The sequence below is a fragment of the Megascapheus bottae genome, chromosome 18 (assembly GCF_031878675.1).
Source record: "Megascapheus bottae isolate mThoBot1 chromosome 18, mThoBot2.hap1, whole genome shotgun sequence".
Classification (NCBI taxonomy): Eukaryota; Metazoa; Chordata; class Mammalia; order Rodentia; family Geomyidae; genus Megascapheus; species Megascapheus bottae.
Window position 1 is genome coordinate 6,644,204 of NC_143526.1, and position 12,043 is coordinate 6,656,246.

The 12,043-nt window shown below is 47.7% G+C and overlaps 1 protein-coding gene across 1 annotated transcript in view; it reads left to right on the forward strand.

Annotated features, from left to right (window-relative positions):
• Cmtm7 (CKLF like MARVEL transmembrane domain containing 7) overlaps positions 1-12,043 on the forward strand; it is a 29,545-nt gene that overhangs the window by 6,564 nt on the left and 10,938 nt on the right. The window lies entirely within an intron of this gene.

Sequence of the window (12,043 nt, forward strand, 5' to 3'; positions counted from 1 at the left end):
ACGGTTGACCATGACCACACTTCCTTGAGCAGCAAGATCCAGACCAGAGAGTCATCCATGTAGGGGACAGGCGGAGAGGGGACTCTTGACAGCTGAGCATGAATTTATCAGGCTGGGAGTTCCCCGGGTCTTCTTTCCACTGCCTTTATTCTGTACGTTTAATTTGCATGTATTGGGAGATGATGGGAAGATGGAGTAAGAAACAAGGCAATAGAGGGGTGAATGTTTTGTTTTTGTTTTCTTTTATGCAGGTACTGGGGCGTAGACTCAGGGCCTGGATTTTTTACACAAGGTTGGAACTCTACCACTTCAACTAGACTGCCACTCTGGCTTTTTGTTAACAAGCTGGAAATGTGGCTTAATGGTAGAATGCTTGCCTAGCATGTGCAAAGCCCTGTTTGATTCCTCAGTGCCACATAAAGAGAAAAAGCCAGAAGTAGAACTATGGCTCTAGTGGTAGAGTGCTAGCCTTGAGCAAAAGGCCAGGGACAGTGTCCAGGCCCTGAGGTCAAGCCCCGAGACTGGGGGAAACAAGTCTCAATGACTCTCTACTTAAGCAGACCTTCTGGAGAGTGGGGGATGGTGGGTTTCTGCACATTCTAGGGGTGCGGGGACAGCTGCCCTCCCCTGCCTCCCTCCAGGCTTCCTCTTTGGCACCCATCTGTTTCCTGCCCAGGGCTGTGCCGGCTGAGGCCCGGAGCTCCCTCCTGGGGCAGCGCCGCCATCTGCTCCCCACAGGGGGCCTGCTGGGCGCCCCTCACCTGGCCCCCACTGAGCCCTGAGCCCAAGCAGAACCTGGGGAGACCAGGGCAAGAGATCCAGGGCTCAGTCCGGCTGGCCCGGGATGCCTCAGGCAGGAGCTCCCCTCCTCCTCTGCCCTCCCTGCCACCCTCCAGCCCCACCCCTCTTTTCTTCTCCCTTCCCCACCCTACTCCTTTCCCCACCCCCTGGCCTTTCTGCCCAATCCCTTTTTTCCCACCCTTCCGTACCTCTACCCCCCCCTCAAATTTACTCCCTTCCTCTAAGCCCCCAATCACATTCCTTCCTTTCTCTCCTCTCATTTTCCTTCCCCTCTTCCCTTCCTTTCCCCTCCCTTCTCCCCCCCCCTTCGCTCTCTTCCCCTTCCCCCTCTTTCCCTTCCTCTCCTCTCCTTTTTGTCCTCCTCCTCCCAATCCCGTCAAAACAAAATAAAACAGGACCGGTGCTCCTTGGGTTTCCAGCTTGTTACTGGGTTCCTGGGTTTGCAGCACAGGACCTGACTGCACTGGCTGTCATGTACATTGTTTTTCACTATGTAAAGGAGATCTTGTGGCCACACCTGTCTCAGCTGTCTCCATTGAGCTCACATAGGACACTATGGCTTCACATCAGCACACAAGCAGCGCAGCCAAGTGCCCATAGTCTGAAGTTTCCTGCCTTACCACTGATTTCCTAGTGACGGACTCAGGCATCATGGCCAGTGGACAGTCCACAGAGTGGAAAATTCCCTAGGCGTGCAGAGTCTCCTGCTTCTACAGCCCAGGGTGAGCCTTGACTTCTGAGCCTCCTGCTTCAGTCTCCCTAGTATGGAAGTTACAGGTTTGGCCCTGGCTCCCTTCAGGATTTTCTCCCAGCTTCTATGAAACAGGCAGGCTTGTTAGCTAGGGCATGCCCAAAATGCTAGGGCATCTCAGACCTTCCTACTCTGGGCACCCCTTCCCCCAGGGACTTCCCCACGTTCCAGCCCCAGGGCAAAGCTCAGCTCCAGGGCATCTGCCTTCCAAGGCATTACTGCAGCTGCAATCCTAGAATGCCAGAGCCAGAAGAGACCAGAGGTCCTGTCCCTGCAGTGCCTGTGGTCTGTGACCCCTGCTGGGATGAGGGTGTGGCTGCTTAGAAACCAGGCTTGTCAGTGATTCTTGCTCCACATCTAAAAGGACCCAACAGTTGGCTGACAGCTTGTGCAGTGCATCTGATGGGCATTCTCTGATGTTTAGTTTGGGGGCCACCTGTTCTGCTTCCCGATCCAGTGCATCCCCTGTGACCTGCCCTAAAGGGCTCCAGGGGACTTCCTTCCACACACCACCACTGACAAAGATCCACTACTCAGAATACCCCTTAATCCACATTATTAGAAAGCAGATAAGTGATGCCGGAAGATTTGAGGGGCCTTCATTTACCTTAGAACTTCACCTGTGAGAGCTGAAGCCACCTTTGCTCGCAGCGTAGCCATCCACCACCAGTCCAAGTTAGAAAAAGATATACTGCCAGGTGCTGGAGGCTCACCCCTATAATCCTAGCTCCTCAGGAGGCTGAGAATAACAGTTCAAAGCCAGCACAGACAGGAAAGTTCTAAACATCAAAAGCCAGAGGTGCTCAAGTGGTAGAGTGCCAGCCTTGAGCAAAAAAATCTTAAGGGACAGGGCCTAGGCCCTAAGTTGAAGCCTTAGTACTAGCTACATATATTGAAAATTAGACAGCTTTCTAACAGGTGTAATCCCTGTGTGACATTGAGTGTCAGGCAGATTTTCAAATTTTCTGCTTTTATTTTCATTCCTTACCTATTTTGTTGTTGCAGGAAAAGTTTGTTTAACATGCCCTAGGCCATAAATTCCCTGACTACCTTCTTTATCATTTTTCCATTCTTTGGTCCTTGCTTCTCCTATGTATCTTGATCCAGTCCTTTTGTAGCTCTGCCCCCCACAAGTCAGAGTCTTGTAATGAACTCCCGAAGAAGTCTGAGCCATTTCCTCCAGTGGTCCAAAGGAAGCCATTAGCAGAAATTAGAAGTTAGCAACAGCACCCTAGAAACTGGATAAGGGTGCCTTGACCTGGTTGTTTGTTTGTTTTTTTAAAGGGGGGCCAGGAGTTTGGCCTAGTGGTGGAGTGCTTGCCTAGCATGCACAAAGGCCCAGGTTCCATTCCTTGGTACCACATACATAGAAAAAAAAATCCGGAAGTAGTGCTGAGGCTCAAGGGGTAGGGTGGTAGCCTTGAGCAATATTTTGCTCAAGGAAAGTGCCTAGGCCCTGAGTTCAAGCCCCAGGACCTGCTTAAGAAAAAAATTTAAGGTTATACAGATGAAAATGATAACTTGGTTTCCAGCATGGAGTCCATCTTGATATCAACTATTGTAGGTGACAAAAGCCACAGACTCATGGATTGCTCATGTGGCCTTACTTTTATAATATTGATCTTATTCTTAGGCTGCCACCTTGGATGGGCAGCTAGCTGGTCCACTGTCACCAAAGATGGTGACAGTCCTATGTCACCTATGTCGAGATGGGATTGCTCTTTAGCATCACATTGTATTGGGCCTGGAGTGTGACCTAGTGGTAGAGTGCTTGCCTAGCATGCATGAAGCCCTGGATTCTATTTCTCTGTACCACATACACAGAAAAAGCTAAAATGGTGCTGTGGTTTGAATGGTAGAATGCTACCTTTGAGAAAGCCCAAGGACAGAGCTCAGGCCCTGAGTTCAAGCTCCGGGTCTGGCAAAACAAACAAACAAAAACGTAACATTGCCTTTATTGTGGCTAAGCAATGAAAGTTACTTTCCAAATATAGTGGATTGCATGGTGGGTCTCTCTTTCTCTCTAATAAATATATATATATATATATATGCATGTATGTATATGTATTCTTCACACCCTAATCTTAGAACCGTGAATGCTACCTCATTTGGAAACAAGGTCTTTTCTCATGTAGTTAAGTGAAGGATTCTTTTTTAACTCAGGGCCTCATGCTTGCTGAGCAAACATTTGTCATTGGATCAATGCCCTAGACCTTTTTGCTTTAATTTCATGGATGGAGTCTTAAGTTGTTCCACCACTGTCTTCAGATCAGGTTCTCCTGCCTCTCTAATGCTAGTTAAAGGAGTGTGCCACCATACTTGCCTTGTTGTTTTGTCAATCCTGGGACTTGACCCTGGGGCCTGAGCACTGTCCCTGAGCTCTTTGACTCAAGCCATAGCACCACTTTCACTTTTCTAGTGGTTAATTGGAGATAGGAGTCTCACGGACTTTCCTGGTGGGCTGGCTTCAAATCAAGATCCTCAAATCTCAGCCTCCTAAATAGCTAGGATTATAGGTGTGAGCCACCAGTGCCCAGCTTAAACTGTGATACTTCTTTCTAGGTTTCCTGCATAGGTGAGAGCACTGGCATTCATCACCCCAGCCCCAGAGAACCACTAGGACACGAGTCATATAGAAGAAAGGGAAAAAAGGAAAGTTTCTTGCCAGCTAAAAGAGCCAGCAAGACCCCATCTCACATACCCATAGAAGAGGTGCTGGCTAGTGTCTGGATGACCTATATAACCTGCAGGGTTAAGGGGGCAGAGAGAAAGTGGAGACCCTGCTGTGGATGTAAGAATTAGGGATTTCTTCATAACCGACTAGATTAATGGCTGATGCCTAAATGGTAGAGTAGGGGGTCTTCACCTACCCTTACCCAAGGGTCACAAGTGCCATGTCAAGGTACAGGGGTGGTAACTAGCTATTTACTGCCAGAATCAATGTGCCTGGTACCGCTTGTGCAGAGAGAGAGCATACTAAACTAAAGGGAAGTGACGGGGGCGGCCCCAGCACTGATTATTTACTGCTTTGACCAAATGGGCCTTGAACTGCCTGGGACAGGGACATGCTAAGCTGCATGTTTAAGCTACAGGAGAGGAGACCCCTGGGCCTACACTATCTTTCACTATCAGTCACCACTCCTGGCATGTGAAATGAATCTTAATCTAAAGGATCATCTTACATTATTTCAGTGAGCTCCAAATCCAATGACGAAGTATCCTTATGAGATCGATTCAGAAGAAGAGAGTATTATATCGATGTGAAGGGGAGGCAAATTCTGTGGTCACATGCGCAGACAGGCCTGGGCAGCCATTGAACTCCAGGCCTGGGCTTTTTCCTTCAGACTAGCACTCTACCACTTGATTCCAGCACTTTTGGTGGATAATTGGACATAAGAGTGTCATAGAGGGCCGGGAGTTTGGCCTAGTGGTTAAAGTGCTTGCCTAGCATGCATGAAGACCCGGGTTCGATTCCTCGGTACCCCACATACGTAGCAAAAAGCCAGAAGTGGTGCTGAGGCTCAAGTGGTAGAGGACAGTGCTCAAGCCCTGAGCTCAAGCCCAGGACTGGCAAAAAAAAAAAAAAAAAAGAGTGTCATAGACTTTCCTGCCAGGTCTGTGACCCTCACATCTCAGCCTCCTACACAGCTGGAGCCATGACCACTCAGCTTTGAAATATGATTTAGGAAGAGATTTACATCCAGTAGCCAGACTCAAGTTTGTCTTCAATTATCTGTTGTCACTGAGGACCTAGGGACTGCCCAGTTGCCTGGTGACCCTCAAAGGACAGTTTGTTTGGTTCACCTGAGCAACCCAGGTCTTCTGTGACAGGGGAATGAGGGGAGGCACTGTTGAACAGACATTTGTTCAGGCTCTTTGTGGCTTCCCTGCTTCCTCCACTGGCACCCAGGCCAGCCCAAGGGGAGTAAAAGGCCCTCTTTGTCTCTCTGCTAGTTTGACAATGGCTAGGAGGCCTCAGAGTGACCCTGTGAGCCAGGGAAGGGCCTTGTGGAGGAGCTGTCCGAGCTGGTTCTGCCTTCTCAGGTTATTTGTAATAGGTAAGGCTAGGAAGGGGGAGGAGGGGTGGAGAACTTTCTGAAGGGAGGCCTTTGTTTTCAGGTGACTCACAGGACAGAGGGCGGGTGGAACCCTTCTCCCCAAACACAGTACATAATGCCTGCCTTCCCAGAGGCTTCTGGTCACCAGAGCCACCAATGACCACGCCTCTTGATCTGGAAGAGAAACAAGAGGAATAAAATGTCCAGGCCCCATCTCCCCTACCTGGAGAGGTCTCTTGCCGGCTTCCTGTTCCCCAGGGAGCTGCCTGTCTATGGCTACACTGCAGGAGGAACCAGGAGCTTAGAGTAGGGAAGTCCTGGAGACTGTTAACTCTAGTTAACCACCAGAAAACCAGAAGTGGTTCTGTGGCTTAAAATGGTAGAGTGCTAGCTAGCTCTTTAGAGCTCAGAGACAGTGCCCAGGCCCTGCATTCAGCAGTGGGGACAGCTTGCTAAAGGGTCGACAGGAATGAGGCCACTGGGAACCATTCAGACAAATAAGTTGGTGCACTTTACACATGATGGGGAAGCTCTGGCGAGTGGCATTTGTCACAGCCTCCTACAGCAGCAGGCCGTACCTGGATGAGCTACCTTGCCTTAACACCTGTGGTTTTATTTATTTGTTCCTTTATTTGGTGCCAGTCCTAAGGCTTGAACTTAGGATCTACGTGCTGTCCCTTAGCTTCTTTGCCCAAGGCTAATGCTTTACCACCTGAACCACAGCTCCACTTTCAGCTTTTTTGCCTGGATTTGTTTCAAACAGTGATCCTCAGATCTTCACCTCCTGAGTAGCTAAGATTACAGGCATGAACCACGGATGCCTGGCCTTTGTGGGTTTTATTATTGCCCCTATTTAAAGGGTGGGGAAATTGAGGCCCCAGGTAATTATGAAATGGAGGCCCCTTAGATAATTATGTTTGTTAAAGGATTTTGGGTTCTTGACTGTGGCAGCTTCCTGGCTCTCCTAAGCCCTGCGTGATCTGATGGGCTTTGGTGGCACTTGAGCTCTCTTCCCCAGTCCTCACAGGTCCCCCATGATGAACACACTTTCTGAATAGTAGTGACTTTCCATTATGATACCACGATACCACCCTTCCCCCTCACACGGTTTTTGTGCACTGGAGTTGTTGTTTTTGTCTTATTCATCCGGGCTAGCTCTTGTCTGGCACTGGCTGTTTTCGTTTTTAATCAAAGCATCCTGCAACCACATTGTAGAACTCAGCCACCCCTTGCTTCTGGCCTGTGCCCAGGGCTAGATGCCAGACCTCTTGCAGGGAGTGCCTGGCCTCCAGGAAAAGCACTGCGTGGTGAGATTGTCCTCCGTGCCTCATTGGTAACCCTGGTAACAGGCACAAGGCCGCATGTGTGGCTAGTACTTGATAAATAATTATCAGATAAATAACTGTATTCTTGTTTCCTTTTTCAAAATTAGGGTGATTGTGGTCTGGCATGGTGGCTCGTGCCTATAATGTCAGTTACTTTGGAGACAGAGGTAAGAAGATTGTGATCTGAAGCCAGCCAGGCAGAAATTCAAGTCAGTCTTTAAAAAAGGCAAACTAGGAGCCAGGAGTTTGGCCTAGTGGTTAAAGTGCTTGCCTCGCAAGCATGAAGACCCAGGTTCGATTCCTCGGTACCACATACATAGACAAAAGCCGGAAGTGGTGCTGAGGCTCAAGTGGTAGAGCTCTAGCCTTGAGAAAGTCCAAGGAAAGTGCTCAGGCCCTGAGCTCAAGCCCAGGACTGGCAAAAAAAAAAAGGCAAACTAAAGGCAAGAGAGCTAGGAAGGTCTCAGGATGTAGAGTAATTGAAGACCTGAATGCAGTCCCTAGTACTGCCAAGAAGAAAAAAATGAGAGGGGGGGATGGAGGGAGGGAAGAAAGGAAGGGAGGAAGGAAAGAAGGAAACTAGTGTTTTCCTTGGCCAAGAAGCTAAGGAAATTCTGAAAACAGATGTAGTAGTTAGCTTTTGCTGCATAACAAATACCAGAAAACCTAGCTGGCAGAGCATGTGTTTACTGCCCACGTGAAATTGTTCAGGTAGGGTCTGGCTTGTTGCCATAGCTCAGGTGGCTGCTGGTATCTGCCCTGGGCTGGCTCTAGTCATGGTAATTAGAGTGGCACCATATTCTCCACCTGTCTCCCAGGGACTAGCAGGCTGGTCATGTGGGGGTGCACATGTGTAAGAGCCCCTGCCCCAGACAGACAGACAGACAGATAGACAGACAGAGGGAGAGGGAGAGGGAGAGAGGAAGGAAGAATATGTCACTGGCATTTTTGGAAAGCACAGCCACAGAGCCCTCAGCAAGGGTGGGGACTTCTTACTGAGGCCCAGAACTTAATGTCTGCAGGAAATTGGTTTGAGTTCCCAGAAGTTTTCTAATCTTGGTTTTGCTGACCTGCCCACATCCCATGCCTTGACTACAAACAAGGCAGCAAGCAGTACACAAGATACAGAAGGTAAGAAGCAGACTGGTGTGTAGCCCTGGGACTTTAGGCCATGCCTCCCTGCCTCAGTCTCCCCACCTATAGAATGAAGGGAAGAATAGTGCTACAGAGATCTAATCATTCAACAGCCTTACACCCGGCACATGGAAAGTGCCTATTAACTATTAACCATTCCTTAAAATAATCACTGGTGGTTGTTAGCATGATTTCAAGCACCTAGTGGAAAAGCTCACATCTCAGTATGTACTGTAGGTTCTGCTTATCCTTACCAATCCAGAAAGTTTACTGGGGAACCATCACATTTTTTTGTTGTTGGTTTTTGTTTTTTTAGTACTATAGTTTGAACTCAGGACTTTGCTCTTGCTAGGTAGAGGCTTTACCACTTGAGCCATGCCTCCAGCTCTTTTTGCTTTGGTTCTTTTCAAGAAAAGGTTTTGAGCCAGGCCTGGTAGCTCACACCTGTAATCCTAGCTACTCTGGAGGCTGAGATCTGAGGATCAAGGTTCAAAACCAGCCTGGGCACAAAAGGACCTGAGACTTATATCCAATTAACCTCTAGAGAATGGCTCAAGGGTAGGGTGGTAGCCTTGAGCTGAGGAGCTCAGGGACAGCGCCTAGGCCTAGGCCGAGTTCAAGCCACAAAAAAAAAAGAAAAGAAAAGAAAAAGAGGCTTTGAACTTGGCCTAAGCCTGTCTGGAATACAGCCCTCCCCTTTCTGTTTCCCCACATCCCTGTGATAACCAACACATACTACACCACATGTAACTATTGATTGTGTCTCAAAAACATTTTGCCAGGCTGGCCTTGAGCCAAAGTCTCCAAATCTTAGTCCCATAAGTAGCTAAGATTACAGGCATGAGCTATTATGGCCATTTCTGTTTTAGAGGCGGCTGTTTTAGTTTTTGTGGATTTAGTTGCTATGGGTACAGTACTAAGCATTGAATTCAGGGTCTTGCACTTGCTAGGCAGATGATCTACTATTTGAGTAATACCTCTAAGCAATGTTTGCTTGTTTTCACTTTAGTGAAGATAGGTTCTTCCCCATAATGGCCTCAAGCTGTGATCCTTCCTTTCTGCATCCCTCCATGGTAGGATCTCTGCTGGATCCAAGGCATGTCTTGATTTAATCATTTAACCTCATTAGGGAAGCTCTGGAGCCATTAATTAGCTCCTGATCCTAGAAAAACCCTACTTGTATATAAAGAACTTGTCTGGGTTCATCCAGTTCCCTAGGCCATAGAATCATGACTTCCTTAAAAAAAAGGGGGGGGGCGGGGGGGGGCTGGGGGCAGGAGTTTGGCCTAGTGGTAGAGGCTTGCCTAGGATGTACAAAGACCTGGTTTCGATTCCTCCAGACCACGTACACAGAAAAAGCTGGAAGTGTTGCTGTGGCTCAAGTGGTAGAGCTCTAGCTTTGAGAAAGCCCAAAGACAATGCTCAGGCCCTGAGTTCAAGCCCCAGGACTGGCAAAAAATAAATCAATTAGGAATAACTTGTGCTTCATATAACAAAAGAAAAAAGCCATTTTTCCTTTGTAAATTTTTTTTTCCTGGGCTGGGAATGTGGCTTAGTGGTACAGTGCTTGCATGCATGAAGCCCTGGCTGGGTTCCATTCCTCAGTACCACATAAACAGAGAAAGCTAAAAGTGGCACTCTGGTGCATGTAATAAAGGCCTTGCCTTGAACACAGAGAAGCTCCAGGACAGAGCCCAGGTCCTCAGGTCAAACCCCAGAACCAGAAAATAAGAAAATTCATTAAATTTATTTCCTGTTTGTTGTTGTAGAAAAATATGAATTTAACCAGGTGTAGTGGCTCATGCCTGTAATCCTACCTAGCTACTCAGGAGGTGAGATCTGATCTTTAGTGCCAGCCCAGGTACTAAAGACTCTTACCTCCAATTAATCTCTAGAAAACAGGAAGTAGCGTTGTGGCTTAAGGGGTAGGGCAGTAGTCTTGAGTTGAGGAGCTCAGGGACAGCGCTCAGGCCCAGAGTCCAAGTCCCACGACTGACAAAAAAAAAAAAAAGGTGGTTCGTTGGAGGTGAGAGGCTCAAGGACTTTCCACCAGGGCTAATTCTGAGCTACGACCCTCAGACCTCAGCCTCCTGAGGAGCTAGGATTACAGGTGTGAGCCACCGTGCCCAGCTCCATGGGCCTGTTTATTCACTCATTCCACAAGTGTTATGGAGAGCCCACAAATGATTCAGCATCCCAGCACTTGTGAAACACAGCAGTGAAGCAATGAAAGCACCACGTCTCAGGGCTTCTATTCAGGAAGTAACAGACAGCAAACAGACAAGTAGAATGGACACCTTGCAGGCCCTCTGAAGGACTGAAGCAGAATGATTTAGTGTGTGGCGTCTACAAAGGATAACGTCTTTATAACTTAGTTAAAACTCAATAGGCTGAGATGTTGGGGCCGGGAGTTTGGCCTAGTGGTAGAGTGCTTGCCTAGCATGCACGAAGACCCAGATTTGATTCCTCAGTGCCACATACTTAGAAAAAGCTGGAAGTGGTGCTGAGGCTCAAGTGGTAGAGCTCTGGCCTTGAGAAAGTCCAAGGACAGTGCTCAGGCCCTGAGCTCAAGCCCAGTACTGGCAAAAAAAAAAAAAAAAGCCTCAACAGGCTGAGATGTGAGGATCATGGCTCCAAACCAACCCAGGCAGGAAAGTCCCTGCGCTTATTCTCGCCAATTAATCACCAGAAAACCAGAACTGAAGCTGTGGCTCAAAATGATACAGTGCTAACCTTGAGCAAAAGAGCTCAGGAACAGAGTCCAAGCTCAGAGACAGAGCCCAAACCTTGTGATGATCTAAAAAAAAAATGGAGCTACAGTCTGCAGGCATGAATCCTTGTATGGCAGGGTAACTAGCTGCAGTCCTTTACAGAAAAACAGTTACTCATTAGCAATATGAAGGATGGCCGGTGCCAGTCTTAGCCTTCGGTTTGGATCAGCTAAGCAGAGTCTTCTTTGTGAACTCAGTGAACTGTATTTGCAAGCTGAGAGTTCTTTTGCTATTACCAAGGATGGGAAATAAAAGTTTTTTTTTCAACATTTAGCACTTTAACTGCAGTTTCATGATTTAATTCTCATTGTAAACTCTTTCTTTTCTCTCTCTCTCTCTCTTCTTTTCTTTCTTTTTCTTTTTCTTTTTTTTTTTTTGCCAGTCCTGGGGCTTGAACTTGGGGCCTGGGCACTGTCCCTAAGCTTCTTTTGCTCAAGGCTAGTACTCTAGCACTTGAGCCAAAATGCCACTTCTAGTGTTTTCTGTTTATGTGGTAATGAGGAATTGAATCCAGGGCTTCATGTATGCTAGGAAAGCACTAAGCCACACTCCCAGCCCTGCAAACACATTTACTATGGTAGGGTTTTTCAACAGTAATGCAATGGTGTGGGGGACAGATGATTCTTTGTTAAGGGCGTTTTCCTAGGCATTATGGATTTTTCACTGTTCCCTGGCATCTTTTTACTAAGTGCTAGTAACAACACATCCTTGCTGGGCTAACCAGCAGACATTGCCAAGTGTCTTATAGGATATAAAATCACACACACACACACACACACACACACACACACACACACACACACACACACACACACACACTTTGATACTGTTCAGTATTTTTGGTGATACTGGGGCCTTAACTCAGAACCTCACTTAGCTTGCTTCTTCCTTCCTTTCTTTATTTCCTTCCTTCCTTTCCTTCTTCCTTTCTACCTTCTTTCTTTTTTCCCAGCTGATACTGGGAACTCTGGACGTGAACACATAACCTAGGTGCTACCCCTGGGCTTTTTTGCTCTACTACTGGAGCCATAGCTCTATTTCTAGCTTTTTGGTGATAAGATTGGCGTTGAGTCTCATGGATTTAATTTCCCACACAGGGTTTTGAACTGTAATCCTCAGATCTCAGCCTCAGAGTAGCTAGGATGACAAAGAAGAGCCACCGACACCCAGCTTCACTGTGGTTTCCTGCTTCTGGCTGGTGCT